Genomic DNA, 24,151 nt, shown 5'->3' on the forward strand with positions numbered 1-24,151 from the left:
TATCCTATCCCTTGCCCACTCCAGAAGTCAATGTGTGCCCACACACAAACACACACAAACACACTTTCCTGTCCTAACTCATCAAAGGCTTTAACCTTTATACAACTATGCACTTACCTTTAACTAATAAGTGTTCTCTTGCTTTCTTTTATTTTCACTGTAGTAATCTTCAGACTCTGCTCGGATCTGTACAGTTGTCATCTTTTTCTCTCACTCATTCTTTCCCCTGGATTCCTCATCAAAGCCTGTAATACAGAGAGCAGCTCCTTCATTTTTAGGAGGCACATGGGAAAGACTATAAATCTCACGTCAGTGACACTTCTAATTTATTTCCAATTTTCTCCTGGCTGGCTACAGTTTAATCACAGTTTTAGAAATTCACCTAATTAGGTAAGATTTAGAATATAACTCTCTCCAAGTACAGATGAAACAGAGGCTGTTCTCCTTAACAAGTGAAGTTGTGACACCAATTTGGCTCTTAGAAGACACATGCTGCTGGATACATCATGTTTGAGTTTTGTCTCTGTAGAAGGAGATTCTGATGTGCTCCAAGTTACCTGAAATCAGTCATAAGATTGAGGCTATTAAGAGTGGAAGAGGAGACTTAGGGAAACATCACCTCAGACTCCACATTTTAGGATTATGGCAACCAGGATTGTGTGCTCAATTCTGGTTTTTAACAGATGTCAGTTATGGCAAGAATCAAACATGTCTTGAATACTGATGAAATTCTGTATGCATAATGTGCCATAGGACATCCTTATTTATATGTATTTATCATTCCCTCTATAAAAGAGAAGAAAGCAGCTTTTTCTCGGAAGGACTATTTCAGGCAGGATGCGTGCTTCTCTCTTATCAAAAACTGGACAACGAGGGTGGGAGCAGCAGATGTGGTCTTTACTTTTCCACCACATGGTTGAATAAAACTCCTGTCACACACCTCATGGCAGCTTCCCACCCCATCTGGCCCTCTATAGCCCCCACTACAGAAATGCAAACTTGAGGTGCAAGATGGTGCACATGGCAGAGGAAACTGACCAATTCTTTCACAAACACATCTGCCTCACTCCCTTTACTGATGCCACATCCCAAGTCTCTCTCTTCTAGCAGGAACTCAGTATTCAAGGGGCTCAGCTACAGTGAAAGTGTAGTGAAGAGTGGGAGCTTATTGCAGGCAATATGTTTTCAGGATCCTTTAGAAGGAAAACAGAGACTGTTTCAGGAAAAAAAAATAGTTTGTTTACCTCAATTTCCCAAAGCTAATGGAGGCAAATTTTATGTTAGGCATTTTAAATCAAACATCAAAATGCCAACGAGATTGGATTTAAATGGTGAAGAACCAATATAGTGAAAATGGCCATACTTCCAAAACTGTTACATAGATTCAATGCAATGCCAATTGAAATTCCAACAATATATTACACAGAACTAGAGAAAACAATCCAAAAATTCACTTGGAACAAGAACAGACCTAGAATAGCAAAAGCAGTTCTAGGCAACAGAGACAGGGCAGGGGGTATCACAATCTCCAACTTGAAACTATACTACAAAGCTACTGTGATAACAACAGCATGGTACTGGCAAAGAAACAGACCTGAGGACCAGTGGAATAGATTAGAAGATGGAAAAACAACTCCAGACATACTCAGCCATCTCATCTTTGACAAAGTAGCCAACCATCCTCACTGGAAGAAAGATAGCCTATTTAATAAATGGTGTTGGGAAAACTGGATTTCAATCTGCCAAAGATTAAAACTAGACTCATACTTATCACCATGTACTAAACTAAGATTGAAGTGGATTAAAGATCTAAATATTAAAACAGAAACACTAAACTTGCTGGAAGATAGGTAGGTAGAACTCTGGAAGATATTGGCATAGGAAAAGACTTTATGAACAAAACCTCAGTAGCACGGGAACCAGCACAAAGAATCAACAACTGGGATCTCATCTTATTAAAAGGCTTCTGCACTGCAAAAGAAACCACCAACAGAGCTAACAGACAACCTACAATGTGGGAAAAAAATTTTAGCAACAGTTCCTCAGACAAAGGACTATTATCTAGAATATATAAAGAACTTAAAAAAAATCAGACCCCCCAAATTTAAAGACCCAATTCAAAAATGGGCATCTGAAATGAACATACATTTCTCAGACAAAGAAGTAAAAGCAGCAAATAAACATATAAAAAATGTTCAACATCACTGGTCATTCAAGAGATGCAGATGAAAACAACACTGAGATTCCACCTCACCCCAGAAAGAATCGCTGCTATCAAGAAATCAACCAATAACAAATGTTGGCAGGGTTGTGGAGAGAAAGGAACCCTTCTCCATTGTTGGTGGGAATTCAAACTGGTGCAACCATTGTGGAAATCAGTATGGAGATACCTCAAAGAACTAGGAATAGAGGTCCCATTTGACTCAGCTATTCCCCTGTTGGGTATCTTCCCAAAAGAATAAAAAGAATCATACCACAGCAATATATATGCACTCATGTTTATAGCGGCACAGTTTGTAACAGCAAAAGCTTGGAAACAGCACAAGTGCCCATCAACTGGAAACTGGATAAAGAAGATGTGGGTTTTTTAAAAAATAAAATGGAGTATTACTCATCCATAAAGAATGAGAAACTAGAGACATTTATAGCTAAACGGATGCACATTGAGGACACACTCTTAAGTGAAATAAATAGGACACACGTGTAAATATCAAATAGTTTCTCTGGTGTGAGAAACTGAAAGTGTAAATAATGATTAAAATGAATAATTGATAATGGGAAATAGGAGGAAAAAGTCCAAAGGGGTAGGGGAAGTGGGAGGGGTAGGGGAAAGGAAAGAAGGGAAAGGAAAAATTATGAGAAAAGGAAAAAATGGAAACAAAGTCTCTGTAAATAGGGAGGGGTGGAAGGGTGAAGGGAGGACAGGAAATGGGGAAAAAATAAGACCCAAGATACATCATGTACAGGTACAAGTACCCAATGATAAATGTAAATGTATTGTATACCTAAAATATACCAATAAAAGAATCTAAGGGAAAAAAGAATAGGGAGAACTGATGTTCATACAGGATAGACATGGGGAGGAATAATGGCTTGGTTGGTTGCAAAAGGTTACACAGGCCAGAGCTGGCCCTGGAATGGCCCAGTTCATGTTTTAGCTTTATCACACAAGATCTCCACATTTTCCTGTGTCCACCAGGGAACAAAAATTCCATGAGGGGTTAAGCCTTCTGTATGTGGATACATCAAGTAGCATCTAGTATCACATACAAGTATAAGGAACTAGTCAAATCCCTTACTTTTCTAACAAAGACTACACAGCATATGCCAAATCAGATCACAAGGCTAGAAAAAAAAGAAATCAACAGATACTTCCCTATCCCTAGAATAGCTATCATTTATTGAATGCCAGTCATAAGCCATACAGCATACCAGCACTTACACTGCCACTAATGCTTCCAAGAACTCCAAAAATAGATATAGGTATTATTATACTATGAAGATGAGGAAATTAAGTCAGGAAAATGAGATATATTGTCTGAGGTTACACACAGCTAATAAGCTCTCTAATCCGATGGCCCCATGGATATCAACTTCCTGTCTGCAATAAGCAGCACAATAAACCAAGGAAACATTCATCTATCTAAAAACCTCAGGGCCAGGAATAGAAACAAAGAGGACAGTATTTGGAAGGAAACTAAGGAGAAGAAGAGAAGAGAACTGAACTGAGAGCATTATGGAAATCTATTTTTATGACTCAACATGATTGAAGAGTATGTCCTAAGATCTCTAATGCAAATGCAATTAGAGCACATAGTTTCACCTATAAAATGCAGTAAAAGATACATGTGATATTAGGTACTGAAGATGAACAAAAAAATTCAAGGGCTTGATGAATTAGGGACTGTGACTTTAGATCCTCTACTATATTAGTTTGCTAGGGTTGCCATAACAAAATATAACAGATTAGGTGGCTTAAACAACATAATTCTGGAGGCTGGAAGTCCAAGATCAAAGAGTTGGCAGAGTTGACATCCTTTGTGGCCTCTCTTCTTGGCTTGCAGATGGCTGTCTTCCTGCAGTCTCCTCACATGATCTTTCTTTCATCCACGCACCCCTAATGTCTCTTTTTACATCCACGTATTCTCTTTTCATAAGGACATCAGTAAGATTGCATTAGGGCTTGATTTAACAGCCTCATTTTATCTAATCACCTTAAAGCTCTATTTTCAGTTACATTGTGAGGTCCTAGGGATTGGGGGTTCAACATATGAATTTTGAGAGCAGATAACAACATCCACTAAATGATTAGTTCTGGTATCACAGCAATGAAAATTCAGGCACCAGAAAAGCGATGATCTGTTACATGTCACCAACTTGCAGCATCATTCATAAAAAGTTGAAGCTCTCTAGTTGAATTCAAACTTAGACTCTAAGGCTATACATAGATTTTAGGTTAAAAAAAGAAGGAAGCAGGAGGCATCATAATCCTAGATTTTAAGTTATATTAAAAAGTGACAGTAATAAAAACAGCATGGTACTGGCACAAAAACAGACATGAGGATCAATGGAACAGAATAGAGGTTGTAGGAATAACCCCAGGCACATTCAGCTACCTGATCTTTGACAAAGGAACCAAAAACATACACTGGAGGAAAGACAGCCAGCCTCTTTAATAAATGGTGCTAGGAAAACTGGTTATGCACATGCAGAGGCTGATATCTTTCACCATGTACTAAAATAAAATCAAAGTGAATCAAAGACTAAAATATTAAAACAAACAATCTGCTGGAAGAAAAAATAGGTAAAACTCTTGAAAACATAAGCACAGGCAAGGACTTTCTGAACAGAATCCAATTGCACAAGAAATAACATCAAGAATCAACAAATAGAATTATATCAAATTAAAAACTTCTGCAAGCAAAGGAAACAATTGACAAAGTGAAGAGATAAATTATAGAATGGAAAAAAATTTGCCAGCTACTCCTCTGACAGAAGAGTAATATCTAGAATATGTAAAGAACTCAAAAAATTAGATTCACCAAGAACAAAACATCCAATCAAAAAATGGGTATGACATGAAAAGACACTCCTCAGAAGTAGAAATGGCCAATAAATACACAAAAAAATGTTCAAAATCTCTGGCCATTAAAGAAATGAAAATTAAAAGATCACTAAGATTCCATCCTAGTCCAAAAATAATGCCTATCATCAAGAAATTAAATAATAACAAATGCTGGTGAGGTTGTGGGAAGAAAGGAACCCTTCTGCATAGTTGTGGGAAAGTACATAAGACAACCGCTATGGAAATCAGTATGGAGATCCTTCAAAAAGCTAAAAATAGAAATTCCATTCAACCCAGCTATTCTCCTTCTAGGTACCTTCGGAAAATGTTAAAGACACCGTATTACAGTGGTACATATATACCCATGTTTAGAGCTGCACAATTCATAATAGGTAAATCTTGGAAGCAGTCTATGTACCCATCAACAGATGAATGGATAGACAAAATATGGTATTTACACACAATGGAGTACTACTCTGCCAAAAAGAAGAATAAATTTGAGTCATCTGTAGGAAAATGGATGCCCCTTTGAGACCATAATATCAAGTGAAATGAATCAGACACACAATCTTAAAAAGTGCATAGTTTCTCTTATATAAAAAACTCAAAATGCAAATAAACAGCAAAATAAAGGCTGGATAATAGGAAACAGGAAGATAGATCTTTTGCGAATGGGAAGGGAAAGGAGGGGAGAAGGGAGGAGGAGAGGTAAAAAGAATTAAGATGTGTTCTGTACATGTACCAAACTTTCCACGATGTAAGTAATCATTATGTACTACAAATATGTACTAAAAAATTTAAAAACAAAAATCATAAGTAAATATTAGCAATTATCTAGGGAAATCATAGCTCCCCCACATGTTTATAACTGGTTAACTGCTCAGTCACTGGTTATCTTCAAAGCGTATACCATGTTCTGGCGATGGATCAGAACAAACTATAGAGGACCCTGGCTGAGTTCAGAGCCTTTGAAGATGCCTACAGGCAGCTGACCTTTCTGTCGTCATCACATGGTGGACCAGCCACCCTGGGCCACACTTGAGCTGTCCCTAGCAAGTGACTACCTGTTTGAAGCTCTGGCGGGTGAGCCGGGGCAGGCATCACTGGCATCATCTGACGCTGCTCTGTAAAAGGCTGTTTCCCACTGTCAGCTCTCAGAGGCACCTGTGGTGTCATATCTGCTTCTTTGTTCTTGCATTCAGCTTAGTTGAGTGAATCGTAGTGCTTTTAATAATCTTGCTGTGGTTTTTAAGACGTAGGCCTTCCAGCATCAGCCATACTTTTCCATTCAAATCAAGGACAGGAAATTTTTACAACTTGCCTGATCTGTCCTCTCTCCTTGGGGTAACAGTAAATAAGGCAATGCCTGGAAAGTGATGGGTTTGAAGGCAAGCAATTTATACTTGCCCCAGAGTCTTCACATAATTTTCAATTCCTTCTATTTTGACAGGTTTAAACTTGATATTAACTTGTCTTTTTTTTTTTTTTTTTTTTGGTACCAGGGATTGAACTCAGGTCCTTGCACTTGTGCAGCAGGTGGCGAAACCACTGAGCTAAATCCCTGGCCCAATATTGTTTAATAAATCTTTTTATGTTTGTTTAAAAAAGGGGGGGGGGTCGTGATTCAATAAACTTGGGTCACAAAGTAGTGATCAGAATACTATTGCCCGATGGTCACATCCAGCCTGATACCTGTCTTTGTTAATAAAGTTTTATTGACACATAGCCAAATGCACTCATTTACAGATTGTCTATGGGTGTTATAGACCTACAACTGCAGGGTTGAACAGTTGTGACTGTGTCTGGCCTACAAGGCCCAGAACATCTACTATATGACCCCAATCCCTGGTTTAAACTACCTTTACTGTAAGACTTCTCAGAGTCATGATGCTATAAAGGGAAGATATATAACAAAATTGCATCTTATATTGAGGGAGTTTCTAAAGTCAGTACAAAGTGAAAACTATGTATAACTGAAAAATCCTTTGAGGAGAGTGCTATAGTAAAGCTTACCACACTAACATTTATAGAGCGACCTTTTCCTTCAAAGTTATAAGAGATGAAATTTTCTTTAAGCACCATATGAAAAAGTTGGCTTTATAAATGGACCATTGGTATAAAAAGATGCATATCTTCAAACAACAGAATCACTCTCAACACAAAATACTTGGAGGAACTGAGAGGAACCAAGGGAGAGGAGACAGCTTGTCAACTCTTGCTTCCCTCCTGAATTTGCAGAAGTTACATATGCATGTGATAAGACTCCAATGCATCTGGCTTCATAAACACAGTCTTCCTCCCCAACTTTTTGACCCCAATGAAGCCTCTATTAGGATCTGTATCCCATAGGATACATTTTTGGAAATGCTGAAATCAGGCTATGGGTGTTATGGATCAACCAATCAGATGAAAGGCATGTACAATGTTTCTAAACACAAAAAAAGCACCCAGAAAAGCAGATTTTAAAAATGTAGAGTAAACCACAGTAAAATACCACTCCACATTTACTAGAATGGCTGTTTGAGAATGTGGAAAAATTGGAGCTGTCGTGCATTGCTGATGTAAATATAAAATTGTGCAGTTGCTAGAAAAACGTTTTGAGTCCCTTAAAGGATTAAACATTAAATTATACATAATCTAGAGGTTCCATCTCTGGGCAGATGCCCTAAACAACTGGAAATAGGAACTTGAACAAATATGTGTACATAAGTGTTCATAGTAGCATTATTCACAATAGCCAAAATGTAGAGACAACCCATGAATCCTTTGACAGATAAAGATAAATAAAATTGTGGTGTATTTTTCCAATGGAAAGTTATCTAACCCTCAAAAGAATGAAATTCTGACACATTGTAAAAAATATGGATGAATCTTGAAAACACAATGGAAATTGAAAGAGCCAGACCAAAAAAGGCAAATATTGTATAAATCTACTTATGAGAGCTATCTCGCTGGAGTAATGGATTCACAGACACAGGGAGTAGGAGAGAGGCTATCAGGAGGTAAAGGACTGAAGAATGGAAAATTATTATTGAATGGGTACAGAGTTTCAGTTTGGGGTGATAAAAAGTTCCGGGGATAGATAGTGGCAATGGTTGCACAACATTGTGAATTTACTCAATGCAACTGAATTGTACATTTTAAAATGGTTAAAGTAGTTGATTTTAATATGTATATTTTACCACAACAAAAATGGTTTTTAAAAAGTACAGGAGCATAATTGCAGGGCCAGGGATGGGGCAGACTTAAATTCTTTTAGATGTCAGTTGAATGTGCCATTCTGCTAAAAAAAAAAACCCCACAAACAAACCTAGCAGCTGACAAATTCCTGGCTTGCTTAGGTGACAATTTCATACCTCAGAGGAGACAGCAGGGGAAGTGTCATTCTTTGTGGGACTTTTGGGTGATAGATAAATGACATTAAAAAGTCACATGCTCTGAAGAGTCCATGGCTGGCTCCTCTCTGCCACCAGCCCTGCCTCCCCTTCCCCTTGCTGTCCACTCAGGGCTCTATGGGGTAATCAAATAAGAGAGATACAGCAACATATAAAGGATAACACAGTAAACTCCTATGTATGCCACCAGTGAGAATGATCCCAAGTTGTTCTTTTTAATATCGATTTCACCTCCTGTTGTTACTGTTTTACAAGACAGAATTAGATAGAATTTTAATTTCCTGGGTTATTTTCTCCAGTCCAATTCTTCCTGGGTCTTTGGAGGCAACCATTGTTACACATTTGTTAGCGTGTGTGTGTGTGTGTGTGTGTGTGTGTATCCTCAAAACAATATATCCTATGGTTTTCTGGTTCTTAAACTTTTTATAAAGTGCATCATGCTGTATGCTACATTTTTCTCAACATCGTATTTTCATTTTGCTCCACATAGTCCTTGTTAGAGCATTAACTGTTGCTCAGTGCTCTGACATGACCACATCATCCCTGGATTCTCCATTTCTGGACTGATGACTCATAAGGCAGTATCCAGTGTTAAGTCATAACAATGCTGCAGTGCACATCCTTCCAAGTCCTGCTGGACACAGGCCCCCTGGACAGCTGCAGAGGTTGTATGGAGTACAACTGTCGGACAGGGGCAGGAATTTCTCCCTGGAGGCCTCAAGGGAAGGCCAACTCTATAGGTATTTAGAAATGTGGGAGAATTTCTTGTGAGTTGAGCATGGTGTGGCATGGGGATGCTAAATCTTCTATAGAGTGCTAGAGCCCTAACTAACAAATCACCAAGTCCTTCCTTTGAGAAAGGCTGCTGATTTGAAGTAGAATCCCCGTGTTGCAGAATATGTGCATTTATGTCTAGTTAAGGAATGAGACTTTGCTCTCCAAAGTGCCACCTGCCACAGCTGAAAGTGTCTGTTACTTTAATTCCTTGCCAAGTCTCACTGTCAGCCTTTCGAATTTCTGCAGCTCTGGTGGGTACAAAATGCTATTGCACTGTGGTTTTAAGCCCGCACTTCCTCCTTTTTGTCGTGATGTGGAAAATCTTTTCATATTTTTATTGCTCATTCATGTCTCTCCCTTGAGGAAGTACATGTTAATAAGGTCTTCCTTTTTTTTCTGTAGGGTAGTTTGAATTTTCTGTTTGATTTTTGGTAATTATGCAGAGATTCTGCTAGTCATTTGGGGTTGCAAATGCCTTCTCTCAGTTTGTATTTGCTTTTAATTTTATAGGTGCTTCACTGTGCAGAATTCATATACTTTGGTTATGGTGAAATCTATCCAATCTCAAGTGATTTTTATGTCTCTAGTTTATAAATTTGTTCTAATATAAAAAATCCTCCTTTTCCTCATCTAAAGGTTTAATTTTAAAATTTCTTATACTTGGGTTTTTAATTCATCTCACAATTTATTTTTGTACAAAGTATGAATTAGAAATCTGAAGGTTTCCTTCTTGTAGAAAATAAGTTGTAACAACACCACTTACTTCTAATATAAAGTGTACTTTTCACTTTGACTTCCAGTGTATCCTGTACCATACAAAAAGGTTCATATTTGTTTCATCCATCACTAGACTCTGTTCTGATAGACTTTATCTATTTTTTTCCATTTCCTTCACTAATAATACAGTGTCTTAATAAATTTTGATAGCATATTTCTTTTTTACTTTCGTAAAACTCTCATTAAAATTGTCTTTTTAGAATACTATTAGGATTTTGCTTAGATCTGTAATTTATTTATTTACTTATTTTTTGGTACTGGGGATCAAACATGGGACCTTGCGCTTGCAAAGCAGGTGGCAGAACTACTGAGCTAAATCCCCAGCTCCCTTGATCTGTAATTTATAAATACTTATAAATCCCCAACATTTTGTGTCATTGATTTCTTTCCATTTATATGTTATATCTTGTCCTTTTTTAGTTCCTTTGTGGTTTTCAATGACCTTGTGTACCTTTTAAAAGCTTATTCTCAATTTCAATATAGTGTTGAGTACAGGAGTGATTTTTTAAAAAACCTGAATCCGAAGGTATCAACTTATTCCTCTCTAAATGTAGCTCTTCTATGACTTTCTGTTGAACTTAGAATGAAATTCAAACTTACTGATGTAGAATGATTATAGTACAAAGCTTGGCCCTATCTTCCTGTTGGACTCTATCTTCTGTGTTCTTTTAGTCATTAAGCTTTAGCCACACTAGTTTTCTTTATATCCTCCAGATGTACTGAGCTAATTTCACCTTATGACCCTTGTCCTTATAGCTCTCTTTTCCTAGAAACTTATTCCCTAGATATGCACTTAGCTCATTTCTTCTTGTTGTCTGGGCTTCAGCTGAGATGCTCTCTGTCAGAGAAACCATCCATGTCCACCAGAGAACAAGGCTCCAATCATCCATGACATAGCTCCTTTATGTCTTCACAGCACTTGTCACCATTTGTAATGATCTTCTTTGGATTTTTATTGGTATTGTCCATGGTAAAGCATTAAGTTCTACAGGATTGAGGACCATGGTATCTTGTTCTTTCTTCCCTCCCTCCCTTGCTGTCTTCTATCTTTCATTCTTTCTTTTTGTTAGGGCTTGAACCTAGGTCTCTGTGTATGCTAAGCAAGTGCTGTACCCCAAAGATACATCTGTTCTTTCCCCTATCCCCAGCACCCAACAGTTCCTGACACATAGTAGGTGTTCAACAAATACTTATTGAAGAGATAAGAGAGTCAATAAGTGATCCACTCAACCCCACATCCTCCTATTTTTCCATCTGTGTCCTCTGATATCAACAAAGAGGCATTTCCTTTCTCCCACTGGCCACACACACATTAACAAATAAATGTTATCCAGATACTTGTAGTCTCTCAAAGGGATAGCTTAACTGCAGAAGTACCAATAAAAGAGATTCTCAAAACATTATGTTCTGTGCATCCACATCTCTAAATAGCTCAGAACAGTAAAGTCTCACTCCCTATTCACCCCATTTGTACTCCTAAGAGATAGCCATTAAGAGCTTCTTTTCATGGAGCCACAAACTTTTTATCTACTTACAAGCATCGATATACCCATCTACCATGTATCTGTCTGCCTGTCTATGTATCTGTCTATTATAGATTAGACAGTTTGAATATTTCCATGCAAAAAGGTTTATTTGTATTAAGAAGGAAGATCCTCAGTCCAGACCAACATGTTCACACATCTGCAATCCCAGCACTCTGGGAGACAGAGGTAGGAAGATGGCAAGTTCAATCCAAGCCTGGGAAAATTAGGGACTTAGTGAGATCCTATCTCCAAATAAAAATTTTAAAGGCCCAGGGAAATAGCTCAGTACAAAGGCCCTGGGTTCAATCCTCAGTACAACACCTACACACAAAAAAATGTTCTAGATCATTCTGACACAGGTGATCCAAAAATCATTCTTTGAAAAACACCCCCCTAAGTCAAGGCAATTTAATGCCATCCTTATTTAAGACCATGTAGCTTCTCAGACACCAAGGGGCAAATGGAGCCCCATTCTGTCATATCTCTGCCACTCAAGAGAGGGCATAGCAGGACCATGTGCCTCCTCTGAGGCTTGAGAACCAGACATGCTTATGAAGCCATACAGACAATTTGGAAATGGTTCAACACTGACCAGGAGGAGACCTGGGTTCCAGGCTGTGCTGCTCTGAGCCTCAGACATGAAATGAGAATGAGAATGAAAATGAGAATGCTGTGATAAGAATCACAATAAAAAATCTGTATTTGGTCTTTCTGGCACAGACTTCTAAAATTCTTATAACTTGTGGAGTGATTGGGGTAATAGGAATGTGTTTTATTATTCATAATAATCCCTTTGTAATCAGTTCTGAGTTTATGTCCATGAAATGGCTGTCAGCCCCAGATAGCTTCAGGATGGGGTGGGGGTAGGGACTGGTGGCCAAAGAAACCAACCGTGTGATTAGAAAGTTGGAACTTTTAGACCCAACCTCTGACCTGGGGAGGGTAGGGTGAGGAGGGTTAAAGATGGAGTTCAATCACCAATGGCCAATGATCTACTCAATCATGTCTACCTCATGGGACCTTCATGATCCCCTAGACTATGGGGTTTGGAGAGCATCTGGTTTGGTGAAGGTATTCACTTGCCAGGAGGATGGCACCCCCCCCCCCGCCCAGTTCCATTACAATGAAAGCTCCTGCTCTTGAGATCCCTCTAGACCTTGTGTGAGTACCTATTCATGTGTAACCTTTATAATAAACTAGAAATAGGAAATAAAATGTTTTCCTGAGTTCCTTGAGCCATTATAGCAAGTTATTGAAGCTGATGGGGACAAATTTGTAGTTAAATTCTTCCAGAATGCCAGAAGGCTGGGACTTACAAATAGTGTCTAGAATATAGGCAGTGTAATGGGACTGAGCTCTGAATCTTGTGGACTCTAATGAGAGCTCCAGGTAGATAATGTCAGAATGGAGCAGAATGAACACCCAATTGGTGTCTGGAGAGTTGGAGAATTGATTGCATGGTGTGGAAAACCTGTGAATTTGGTGTTAGAAGTATTGTTCTGAAAAAAAAGTTTTCCTTTCAGCAAGATAACTGTAAAAGTCTATTCCAGCTCAAAGATTTTATGGGGAACTACAACATCTCATGGTTTTCTTTGTGATAGGGTTATGGCTGTATTTTCTTCTACGCTTTCCAAATTTTCAAAGATTGGCTTATGTTATTTTTGTAATGAGAAAGAAAATAACCAAAATATTTGAAAAGATAATATTTCCCATTGCTACAGATAAGAGAAAAATGCTGAGATGTCCTAAATTTAATTACAAGGGCTGGAGGATGGAGGGGAGGAGAGGTAAGAGGGTTAACCAGTTAAGGGCTTGGGGCCAAACCAAAAGACTGAATGTACATTAAACCTTGATTAGATAGATATCAGCATCCTGCTCACCACCCCAAGCAATTCATCCCCAAACTTTCACTGCTTTTTATTATCTCATTTTCATCACTTCTCAGCCTTTTGGCTAAGGTCAAGTGTATTATCCCATTTTTCTTATCTATAACCAATGAAGGTTCAATGTAAACAATTTGCTTTCCTTCTCCCTAATTTTCATTACAAAAATGCTCTTCAGGTCTAGCAGACATATTTCCAACTGATATCTAGCCTTACTGCTGATATCTGTGGGACTTATCCCTAGACCTGGTCCCTTTGTGGCTAGCATTTGTCATTTGTAACATTTTTATTTCAGAGATCCCTCACTCTCAGAAATTTTGGTTTAAATGAAGCATGGTGGCACACACTCATAGTCAGGGCACTCTAGGAGGCTGAGGTAGGATGATCAAAGTTTGAGATCAGCCTGGGTAACTTAGTGCCCCTTAGTGAGACATTGTGTCAAAAAAAGAATAAAATAAAGGGCTGGTATGGATGTAGCTCAGAGCAATGGCCCTGAACAGAGTTTCCAGTAACACACACACACACACACACACAGAGTTTTGGTTTAACATTACTCAAAGAGAATTTTCATGAGCTGATTGCTTCTGTCTAGTGCTGATTTCATTACATGAACAGAAAGAAATAGAAATGATAAAAATCTCTGTACACTCTTATCCAGTAGAATTTTAAAAATCATACTAAAATTCATTTCACAGGCAAAAGTGGATCTGTGACTCCAAACACAATGGCAAACTGCTCAAAGGTTCCAATTTCAGCAGAAACCTCATACCATGTGGAGAAATAAAGCAATTTTTAAATATTTAATAATACCCTGCAATATTTTAGACTACTGGGCTCTGAAATTATTGACAAAGTGATTCCTAAGCCATAATTAGGCAACCTTCCAATAAGTCTCCCAGAGCAAAAGGAATCTCTTCAGGGCACTGCCCAAATACAAACGACATCAACCGTAAACAACAGAAGCAGGAGAAGGTTTAGAGTCTGCCCTGAACTGGTGTCTGCTGGAAATGTCTGTTCCCAAGGAAGGCTGTGATTAGAAGATCGTGACATTTCCAGCACCCACTTATTAGTATGTCTGGAGAATCACAGAAGGGGATGATGATGGGGTCTTTACAAGCAGAGTTTCCCTCACAGGATATTTACAAACACTGCTATTTCACTTTTAAAGTCATTCTGTCACTGTTGTAGGGCTCACAAAGGATGCAGATCCCCTACCCACTCACCCCAGGTCATCTCCTAACAAAGACTCTCTCCACTCACTCCATCAGGCCATACACTTGTGTGTTCTTTCCCCCCATCATCCTATTGCCCATTCATTAAGCCCCAGCAGTTTTCTCAGCTTTCCCCTGCCCCTCTATTTGTTCATATCTCCTTATCACCAATGCTCTCACCACAGTACAACCCACAAGCATCTTTCCCTTAGGCTACTTTGGTAGCCTTCTTGCTAATTTCCTCACTTGATCCCTGAGACTGTCTCTTCTTAAAGTAGCTATGTTGACATACTGGATTATTTCTCTCTCCTGCTTAAAACTCTTACATGTCTTCTGACTTTCACACAGACTAAAACTTATTCCATCCTCTACATGGGTTCCTGTCCACCTCTCAAACTTCAGTTCACTCTAGTCTTCCCTTTGCTCTCACCCTCCCCCCCAATCGCCTCTTTTTCCTACCTTCCTCTCCAAACCCATTCTCATTGTAGAGCCTTTGCACTCAATGTCCACATTGCTGTGGTCATTATTTCTTCAGACCTCATAGCTGGCTCCATCCATTGTTCCATCTCAATTCATACGACCTTCGCTGACCTCTGGGTCCTTAATCTTATCAGCCTACATTTGTGTTGTCCTGCATTCCTGTTTATTTTCTGTGTAATCTCCAAATCACGCTGTTTACTTACTTGCTAGTTTCCTCCCCCCTTCTACAATTGCAGCTCTGCAAAGAGGGAGGCGCTGTTCTGTCCTACCTTCTGCCACACCCTCATAGCCTGGGATAATGCATATAACAGATATTCAGTGATTGTCTGTCAAATGAATATATGTGCTGCCTTAGATTAAGTCAGAACCCAATTCTTCAATGCTTTTCCATTCAGAGTCAAAAGTCCACTTCCTGCCTGGAAGACAAGTTGTTAATTTGCAGAAGAACCCCATCTTGCTCTGTGAATATCCCCACGATTAGGTTCGCATCTTGAATGTGGAGCTCATTCCTCCAAAAACATCCTTTGGAGACATCAGTCACATGAAATTTAAATGTCCTTGACAAACTGAGATGACCTCCAGTGATGCTTCACTTGAAGGTATGATTGTGTAGGTTGTCGCTGCTGGAAGTGAAGGGCTTAATGTCTGAGTAGGTTGATTAGTATGTCACAGAAAGTGATTCCAGGGGATATTTTTAAAGGGCTAGGGAAACTTGCTAGGGGGGAGTAACATCTATGTAATGAAATTGTCCCATTTTAAATGCATAGTTCAACAACAAACCTTGACATATATATATATGTACATGTATATGTGTATATATGTATATATGTATATATATTCCTGCATACATTTATGTATATATATTTCTGCATCTATCACTACAATGCAGACAAAGAACATTTCTATTCCCTGAAAAGTCCCATCATGCTCCTTTGCACTCAATCCTCGTCCTCACCTCTTACGCCTGTGATCTGATTTCTGTCGCTATCTATGAATTGTGCTTGTTTTAGTACTTCACATGGATGGAATCATAGGGTCTTATTTTTGTGTATGCATGTGTGTGTGTGTTCCCCTTTGTTCAGCACAATATTTTTAAAACATCATTAATTTTGAATAGTCATATAATATTTATACTTTTCTTAGTATATAGTATGTTAATTTAATAATGTATACAATGTATAATGATCAAATCAGAGAAATCAGCATTTCAGTCCTCTATAATATTATCATTTCCATGTGTTGGGAACTTAAAATTCCTGTCCTGTAATTATTTATTCAGAAGTGGAAGCACTAGCCACCCTACCATTCAGCACAATATTTTTGAGATTCTTCCATGAAAGACATATATTTGGAGTTCTTTTTTCTTCTCCTTCTCCTTCTCATTCCTTGCATAAGCTAGCCAAGTACTCTATTACTGAGCTTCTCTCCCATCTTATTGCTCTTCTTTTTTTTTGTTAAATTCTTTTATTGGTACATTGTAGGTATACAACACAATTACATTTCTCATTGGGAATTGTACCTTTATATAATGCATCTTGGTTCTTATTTTTTCCCCATTCCTAGCCCTCCCTTCACCCCCTCCACCCTTCCCTATTTACAAGGACTTTATTTCCATTTTTTCCACTTCTCAGCATTTTTCCTTTCCCTGCTTTCCTTTCCCCTGCCCCTCCCCCTCCCCCTACTACACCTACCCCTTTGGACCTTTTCTTCCTATTTTGCATCATCGATTATTCATTCTAATCATTGGTACATTTTAGGTATACAATATAATGACATTCATCATTGGAAATTTGCACCTTTACATAATCTCTCTTGGTTCTTATTTTTCACCCTTGCCCAGCCCTCCATTCCTCCCTATTTACAAAGATTTTGGTCCTATTTTTCCATTTTCTCATATTAATCCCTTTCCCCTAGCCCTCCCGCTTCCTTCCTAATTGCCCCTTTTCTTCCTATTTCACATTACCTATTATACATTTTCTGATTATTTTATTTTATAGTATTCTATTGGAAGGCTTGAACACAGTTTGTCCATTCATCTGCTGATGAACATCCAGATTGTTTGCTGTTTGTGGTTACCATGAATGTAGCTGCCATGAACATTCCAGTACAAAAGTTTGTACAGACATATATTTTCATTGCCCTTCAGTAATCACCTTTTAGTGAGTTGCTAGGTCTTATATGATAAGGGCTTTTAATTTTATAATAACTGAAAACAGTTCCAAAGTGGGGTTGCAATTTTATATTTCTATCAGCAATGTATGAGAGTTCCAGTTGCTTCATATCCTCACCAAATGTAGTATTTTCAGTGCTTAAATTTTAGCCATCTTTTTTTTTCCATTAAGTTTATTGGTACATTTTAGGTATAAAATATAGTTACATTCACCATTGGGATCTTGTACCATTACGTGAGTATCTTGGTTCTTATTTTTTCCCCATTCACCGGCCCTCCCTTCACCCCCTCACCACCCTTCCTTATTTACAAAGACTTTGTTTCAATTTTTTTCTTTTCTCATATATTTTCTTTTCCCTTCTTTCCTTTCCCCTAACCCTCCCACTTCCCCTACTCCTTTAGACCTTTTCTTCCATTTACACAATATCAATTATACATTTTTAAAAAAATTACAATATGAAGATTTAGAGGACATTACCACAGATTTTACAGAATTTAAAAGGATATAGAAAGCATACTACAAAAATCTTTTTTTGAAATAAATTTGACAACTTCTAAGAAGTACCTTGGAAGACAAATTAATGAAACTGATTCTGGAAGAAATATAAAATTTGAATAGTACCTATTTAAGAAAGTATATTCCTAGCTTGAAAACCTACCTATATGACAACTGTAGGCTCATATACATTTTTTTTGCTCATATACATTTTAACTGATAAATTATATCAAACACTTAAAGCAGAAAAAAGAAGGAACAAGAGAGACATATGAACATAAATAAAAATTTGTTTAACAAAACAAACTTTTAGAAGTCAGATCTGAGAGTATGTGGTAAGTGGTTTTATTATAGGGATGGTAGTGTTGGTTCAGAATTGGAAGATCCACCCCCATAAGTCATCAGTTTAACAAAGGAAAGAAAAAAGCCATATGATCCTATCAGTAGTTGCAGAAAAAGTATTGGACTAAATTCTACAGATGTTCATGGTAAAAGTTATCAGGTGACTAGAAGTAGAACAGAACCTTCTCAGCTGATAAAAGACATGTTTTCCATACTTCCAGCAAAAACACCTTATATGAATGGAAAAGATACAATGTTTTCTCCTTAAGGTGGGGAACAAGGGCAGATATGCCTACTCTTCATCTGTCCGTTAAACTCTGAAACATAGGCCCAAACCAAAATAGTCTGCCAATAAAATGACACAATTAGGATAGGATTGGCAAGGTAGAAGTAAAATCTTGATAGGTAGATGAAATGATCAGCTACAGAGAAAATACTAAGAAATTTCTAGGAGCCCCTAGAACTTGTATTTGAATTTAGCAGGATTAGAAAACACAAGATATATATAAAAATTCAGGTCTATGTATACTTGCTATAAATGAAGAATTGGATATTGAAATTTAAAAGTTATGTAGGAGTACAAAGGACCGAGAAAAGTAAAAAGAAAAAAAACAGTGTTGGAAGACATTTATTATGTAATTTTAAGACCTCCTCTAAAGCTACAGTAATCAAGGCAGTGTTGGTGTAAGAAAAGACATATAGATTATTGGAATAAAACAGAGAATCTAGAAACAGAGAACCACACATATATGGTCCACTGAGTTTTGAAAGATTATTTAACATTAACATTTTATAGAACATAAACTCAACTCAAGAGTAGAGGAAAAGATAGTGTTTTCAGCAAATGGTACTAGAACACCTGGTATCGTATGTAAAGAGTTAACCTCAACCCTTTATTTCCATACATAAAAATAACACGAAAGGATCTATGAACCTAAATATGAAAGACTAAAACTATAAAAATTTAAGAAGAAATTATAAAGGAAAATGTTCATGAATTTAAGGTAGGCAAGAATTTCCTAGGATCCAAAAAACATGATGTATAAAATAAAAAAATTGATAAATGAGATTTGAGACAGATTAAAAGACATCGTTAAGAAAATGAAAAGTAGTTCTAAACCAGAACATATTTATAATACATATAACCTATGACCAGAATATATAAAGAACTCTTACAGCTCATTAATAGACAACCCAATTAAAAAGTAGACACAAGAAGATGATAAATAGTCAGTACAGCACAAGAAAGGGTGTGGAACATTAGACTCAGAAAAATACTAATCAATAAAATAACAAAATTGTATTATACACTCATTAGGGAGGTGAAGTTAAAAGTTTTAAAAGAACAAATGTCAGCTTAGGTGTGAACCAGTCAGAACTTTCTATTACTGCTAATGTGAATGTAAAATGATAAAACCATTTTGATAAACAATATAGGAATTTCTTGTATTACTGTTAAGAACCAACAGTTCTGTTCTTAAGTTGTTACTTAAGAGAAATGAAAACACATGCTCACAATAGATTTGTACATACAGGTTGACTGTCCCTTATCTGAAATTCTTGGGACCAGAAGTATTTCAGATTTTGGTTTGAAATCCATTTGATCTGCAAAGAGGATAGCTACTCCTGCTTTTTTTTTTTTTTTTTTTTTTTTTGGATTCCTGTCGCATGGAGTACTGCTTTCCACCCTTTAACTTTCAGTCTATGAGTTTCCTTTTAAATTAAGTGTGTTTCTTGTATGCAGGATATTGTTGGATCTTACTTCATGACCCATTCTCCCAGTCTATTTCTTTTGATTAGTGAATTGAGATCATTAACCCTGATGTTATAACTGATACATATTGACTTATCCTTGTCATGACTTTTTCTTTTTGTTGGATTCTCCCTCTTTACATTTAATTTCTTGTTGTGCTCAATGGATTCATTCTGCTGGGCTTCCTGGGGTTGTGCTCCTCATTGTCTTTTCCTAGGGTATTGTCTAAAAATTTTTGGAGTGCTGGTTTGGTATTCATAAAGTTCCTAAGGTGCTCTTTGTCATGATTATTTCTCCATCAATTTTGAAAGATTGTTTTGCAAGGTACATCAATCTGGGTTGGAGGCTGTTTTCCTTTAGGGCTTGGAATATGTCACTCCAAGCTCTTCTTGCCTTTTTGTTTGTGTTGAGAAGTCTGCTGTGATTCTGATGGGCTTTCCTTTGTATGTGATTTATTTCTTTTCTCTAACTGCTTGTAGAATTTTGTTCTTCTGTTGGGTTTCTGAAATCTTAACTATTATATGTCTATGTGTAGATGTTTTTTGATCATGGCTAGTTGGAGTCCTACATGCCTCATTTATCTGTATGTCAAGTTCTTTTCCCCTGCTTGGGAAGTTTTCTGTCATCACTTCTGTGAACAGTTTTTTTATGTCATCTGCACTATCTCCTGTTTCTTCATTCACTCCTATCAGTCTTATGTTATTCTTCTTTGCATCGTCTAGCAGCTGCTTCATTGATTTCTCATAGTCCCTTACTATTTTAAAGAAATTTTTCTTTTCCTGGTCACAAATTGCAATCTTATCTTCTATATCTGTGATTCTGTCCTCACATTGGCTCATTCTGCTGCATAGACTTTCAATGGAGTTTTTAATCTCCTGGAAATCTGATTGCATCTGTTTTATGGATTCCATTTGTTTCCCATGTTGGGATTCCATCATGTTCCTCAGCTCCTCTATTTTTTAATCTGTGTCCTTTCTAGATTTATTAGTCATGTCTTGCACCATGGGCACAATCTCTGCTGTTATCTGTGAAGTTATTTTTTATTTCATTTATTCCAGATCTTCTTTTGTTGCCAGTTCAGGGAGTCCAGGTGGTTGAGTATCAGAGTGTTCCATCTTATTTCCCTTTGGGGTTGCTTTAGGTGATCTGGAAGTCTGGTTTTGAGACTTACTTATGTGTCTTCTCATTTTGGCAGGGGGGCGGGTAGTGCTGTTGGCACCTGTGTGGCTTACCTCCTCTGGTCTGGGGGCAGGGGTGGCATGGCAGCATGGAAGCCTCCTCCTCAGCACTGGGAGTGGCTCATCTCCTCTGCTCTGAGGGCCTCTATGTCTCTTCTGATTCCAAATAAATTTTAGGAATGATTTCTATAGTTCTGTGAGGTATGCTAATGGTATTTTGATTGGGATTGCATTAAATCTGTATAACAATTTTGGGAGAATGGCCATTTTCACCATGTTTCTTCTTCCTATCCATGAGCAAAGGATATCTTTCCATTTTCTGATAACCACTTTGATATCCTTTTTCAGAGTACTATAGTTTTCAATATAACGATCTTTTACTTCCTTTGTGAGATTGAGTCCTAAGCATTTCATTTTTTTCAATGTTATTGTGAAAGGTCTTGTTTCCCTAATTTCTCTCTCAGTGTACAGGAATGCTATTGATTTGAGAATTCATTTTGTATTCAGCTATGCTACTGAATTTGTTGTTGTTTTTGTTGTTATTTTGGTACCTGGGATCAAATTTGGGATTTTGTGCTTGTGAGGCAGGTGACAGAACCACTGAGCTAAATCCCCAACCCTAGTTTTTAAATATAGAAGTCTTTCGCTGGAGGTTTTGGGATCTTCTATGTAAAGTATTATGAAGTCTGCAAATAATGTTAATTTGACTTTTTCCTTTCCTATCTTTATTGTTTTATTTTTTTCTTGTCTAATTGCTCTGGTTAATATTTTCAGAACTATATTGAATGGCAGTGGAGACAGTGGATATCCTTGTCTTGTTCCTGATTTTAGAGTGAAAGCTTTCAGTTTTTGACCATTTAGTATGATATTGGCAATTGGTTTGTCATAGATGGCTTTTATTAGATTGAGCTAAAGACCATCTATTCCAATTTTCTGTAGGGGTTTCATCTAATCATGAATGGGTGTTGGACTTTGTCAAATGTCTTTTCTGCATCTATTGAGATGATCATGTGACTTTTGTCTTTGGCTCTGTTGGTATAGTGTATTACATGTATTGATTTGTATATGTTGAACCATCCCTGCATCCCTGGGATGAATCTTATTTGGTCATTGTGTATAATCTTCTTGATGATTTGCTGCATTCCATTTGCCAGTATCTCATTGAAGATTTTTACATCTATGTACATTAGAGAGATTAATCTATCATTCTCTATTTTGGTTGGGTCTTTCTCTAGTTTTGGTTTCAGGGTAATGGTTGCTTCAAGGAATGATTTGGGGACTATTGCTTCCCTTTCAATTCCACTGAAGAGTTTGAAGAGTAGTGGCATTAGATCTCTAAATTTCTCACAGAATTCAGCAGTAAAACCTTCAGAACCTGGGCTTTTCTTTGTTGGTACGTTTTTAATTACATTTTCAATTTCATTGACTGATATTGGGTTATTAAAAATTTTATATCTTCTTGATAATTCATATGTATCTAGGAATCTGTCCATTTCTTCTGTGTTTTTCATTTTATTAGAGTACAGGTTCTTGAAGAGGTATTGATGTTTTTCTGGATTTCTACAGAATCCCTTGTGATTCTACCCTTTTCATTCCTAATTGCATGAATCTGAGTTTTTTCTTTCCTTTTTTTTGATAAAGTTGGCTAAAGGTTTATCAATTTTATTTAATCTCTCAAAGAACCAACTCTTCAATTCATTGATTCTTTGTATTGTTTTCTTAGTCTGAATTAATTAATTTTTGTTCTGATGTTTATAATTTCCTCCCTCACATGAGCTTTGGGCTTGACTTGTTCTTTTTTTTTTGTACCAGGGATCAAACTCAGGTCCTTGTGCTTGCACAGTAGGCAGTGAAACCACTGAGCTAAATCCCTGGCTCTCTTGTTTTTCATATATATATTGGTATTGGGGATTGAACTTTGGACCTTGTGCTTGCCAGGCAGGAGCTGGAACCACTGAGCTAAAGCCCTGGCCCAACTTGTTCTTCTTTTTCTAGATGTTTGAGGTTCATCATTAGGTTGTTTACTTGAGCTTATTCTGTTTTCCTGATGTGAAAATTTACTGCTATAAATTTTTCTCTTAGGTCTGCTTTCATTGCCTTCCATAAGTTCTGTTATGTTGTATCCATATTATCACTTAATTATATACACTGTTTAATTTCTTCTTTAATTTCACTTGTGATTCACTGGTTGTTCAGGAGAGTGTTATTCAATTTCCATGTATTTATGTAGTTTTTGTGGTTTCCTTTGCTGTTGATTTTCAATTTCATTGCACTATGGTCAGATAATGTCCATGGGATAATTCAATTCCTTTGCATTTACTTAAGCATGTTCTGTGGGCTAGTGTGTGGTCTATTTGGAGAATATCGTTTTTTAAAATTTTTAAATTTTAATTTATTTATTTTTATTAAATTCTTTTATTGGTACATTGTAGGTATACAACACAATTACATTTCTCATTGGGAATTGTACCTTTATATAATGCATCTTGGTTCTTATTTTTTCCCCATTCCTAGCCCTCCCTTCACGCCCTCCACCCTTCCCTATTTACAAAGACTTTATTTCCATTTTTTCCATTTCTCAGCATTTTTCCTTTCCCTTCTTCCCTTTCCCCTGCCCCTCCCACTACCCCTACCCCTACCCCTTTGGACCTTTTCTTCCTATTCTGCAGTACCTATTATTCATTCTAATCATTGGTACATTTTAGGTATACAATATAATGACATTCATCATTGGAAATTTGCACCTTTACATAGTCTCTCTTGGTTCTTATTTTTCACCCTTGCCCAGCCCTCCCTTCAACCCCTCCATTCCTCCCTATTTACAAAGGCTTTGTTCTTATTTTTCCATTTTCTCATATTAATCCCATTCCCTTCTGTCCTTTCCTCTATCCCTCCCACTTCCTTCCCCTTTGCCCCTTTTCTTCCTATTTCACATGACCTATCATACATTTAGTCCTTATTTACACTTTCAATTTCTCACACCAGAGAAACTATTTGGTATTTATACACGTGTGTCCAATTTATTTCACTTAATAGTATTGCCTCAATGTGCATCCACTTAGCTATAAATGTCTCTAATTTCTCATTTTTTATGGCTG

The 24,151-nt window shown here is 37.2% G+C and overlaps 1 protein-coding gene across 2 annotated transcripts in view; it reads right to left on the bottom strand.

The window, feature by feature from the left end:
• The window catches only part of Frmd4b (FERM domain containing 4B), a 351,908-nt gene that overhangs the window by 240,188 nt on the left and 87,569 nt on the right, over nt 1–24,151 (bottom strand). For both annotated transcript variants that reach the window (XM_087182007.1, XM_087182006.1), the window contains exon 2: nt 118–245. The gene's annotated coding sequence lies outside the window, so the exon portion shown is untranslated. The remainder of the gene's footprint in view (nt 1–117; nt 246–24,151) is intronic.

The sequence above is a fragment of the Heterocephalus glaber genome, unplaced genomic scaffold (assembly GCF_053883595.1).
Source record: "Heterocephalus glaber isolate CG9 unplaced genomic scaffold, H.glaber_assembly_v1.0 deba00001472, whole genome shotgun sequence".
Taxonomy (NCBI): Eukaryota; Metazoa; Chordata; class Mammalia; order Rodentia; family Bathyergidae; genus Heterocephalus; species Heterocephalus glaber.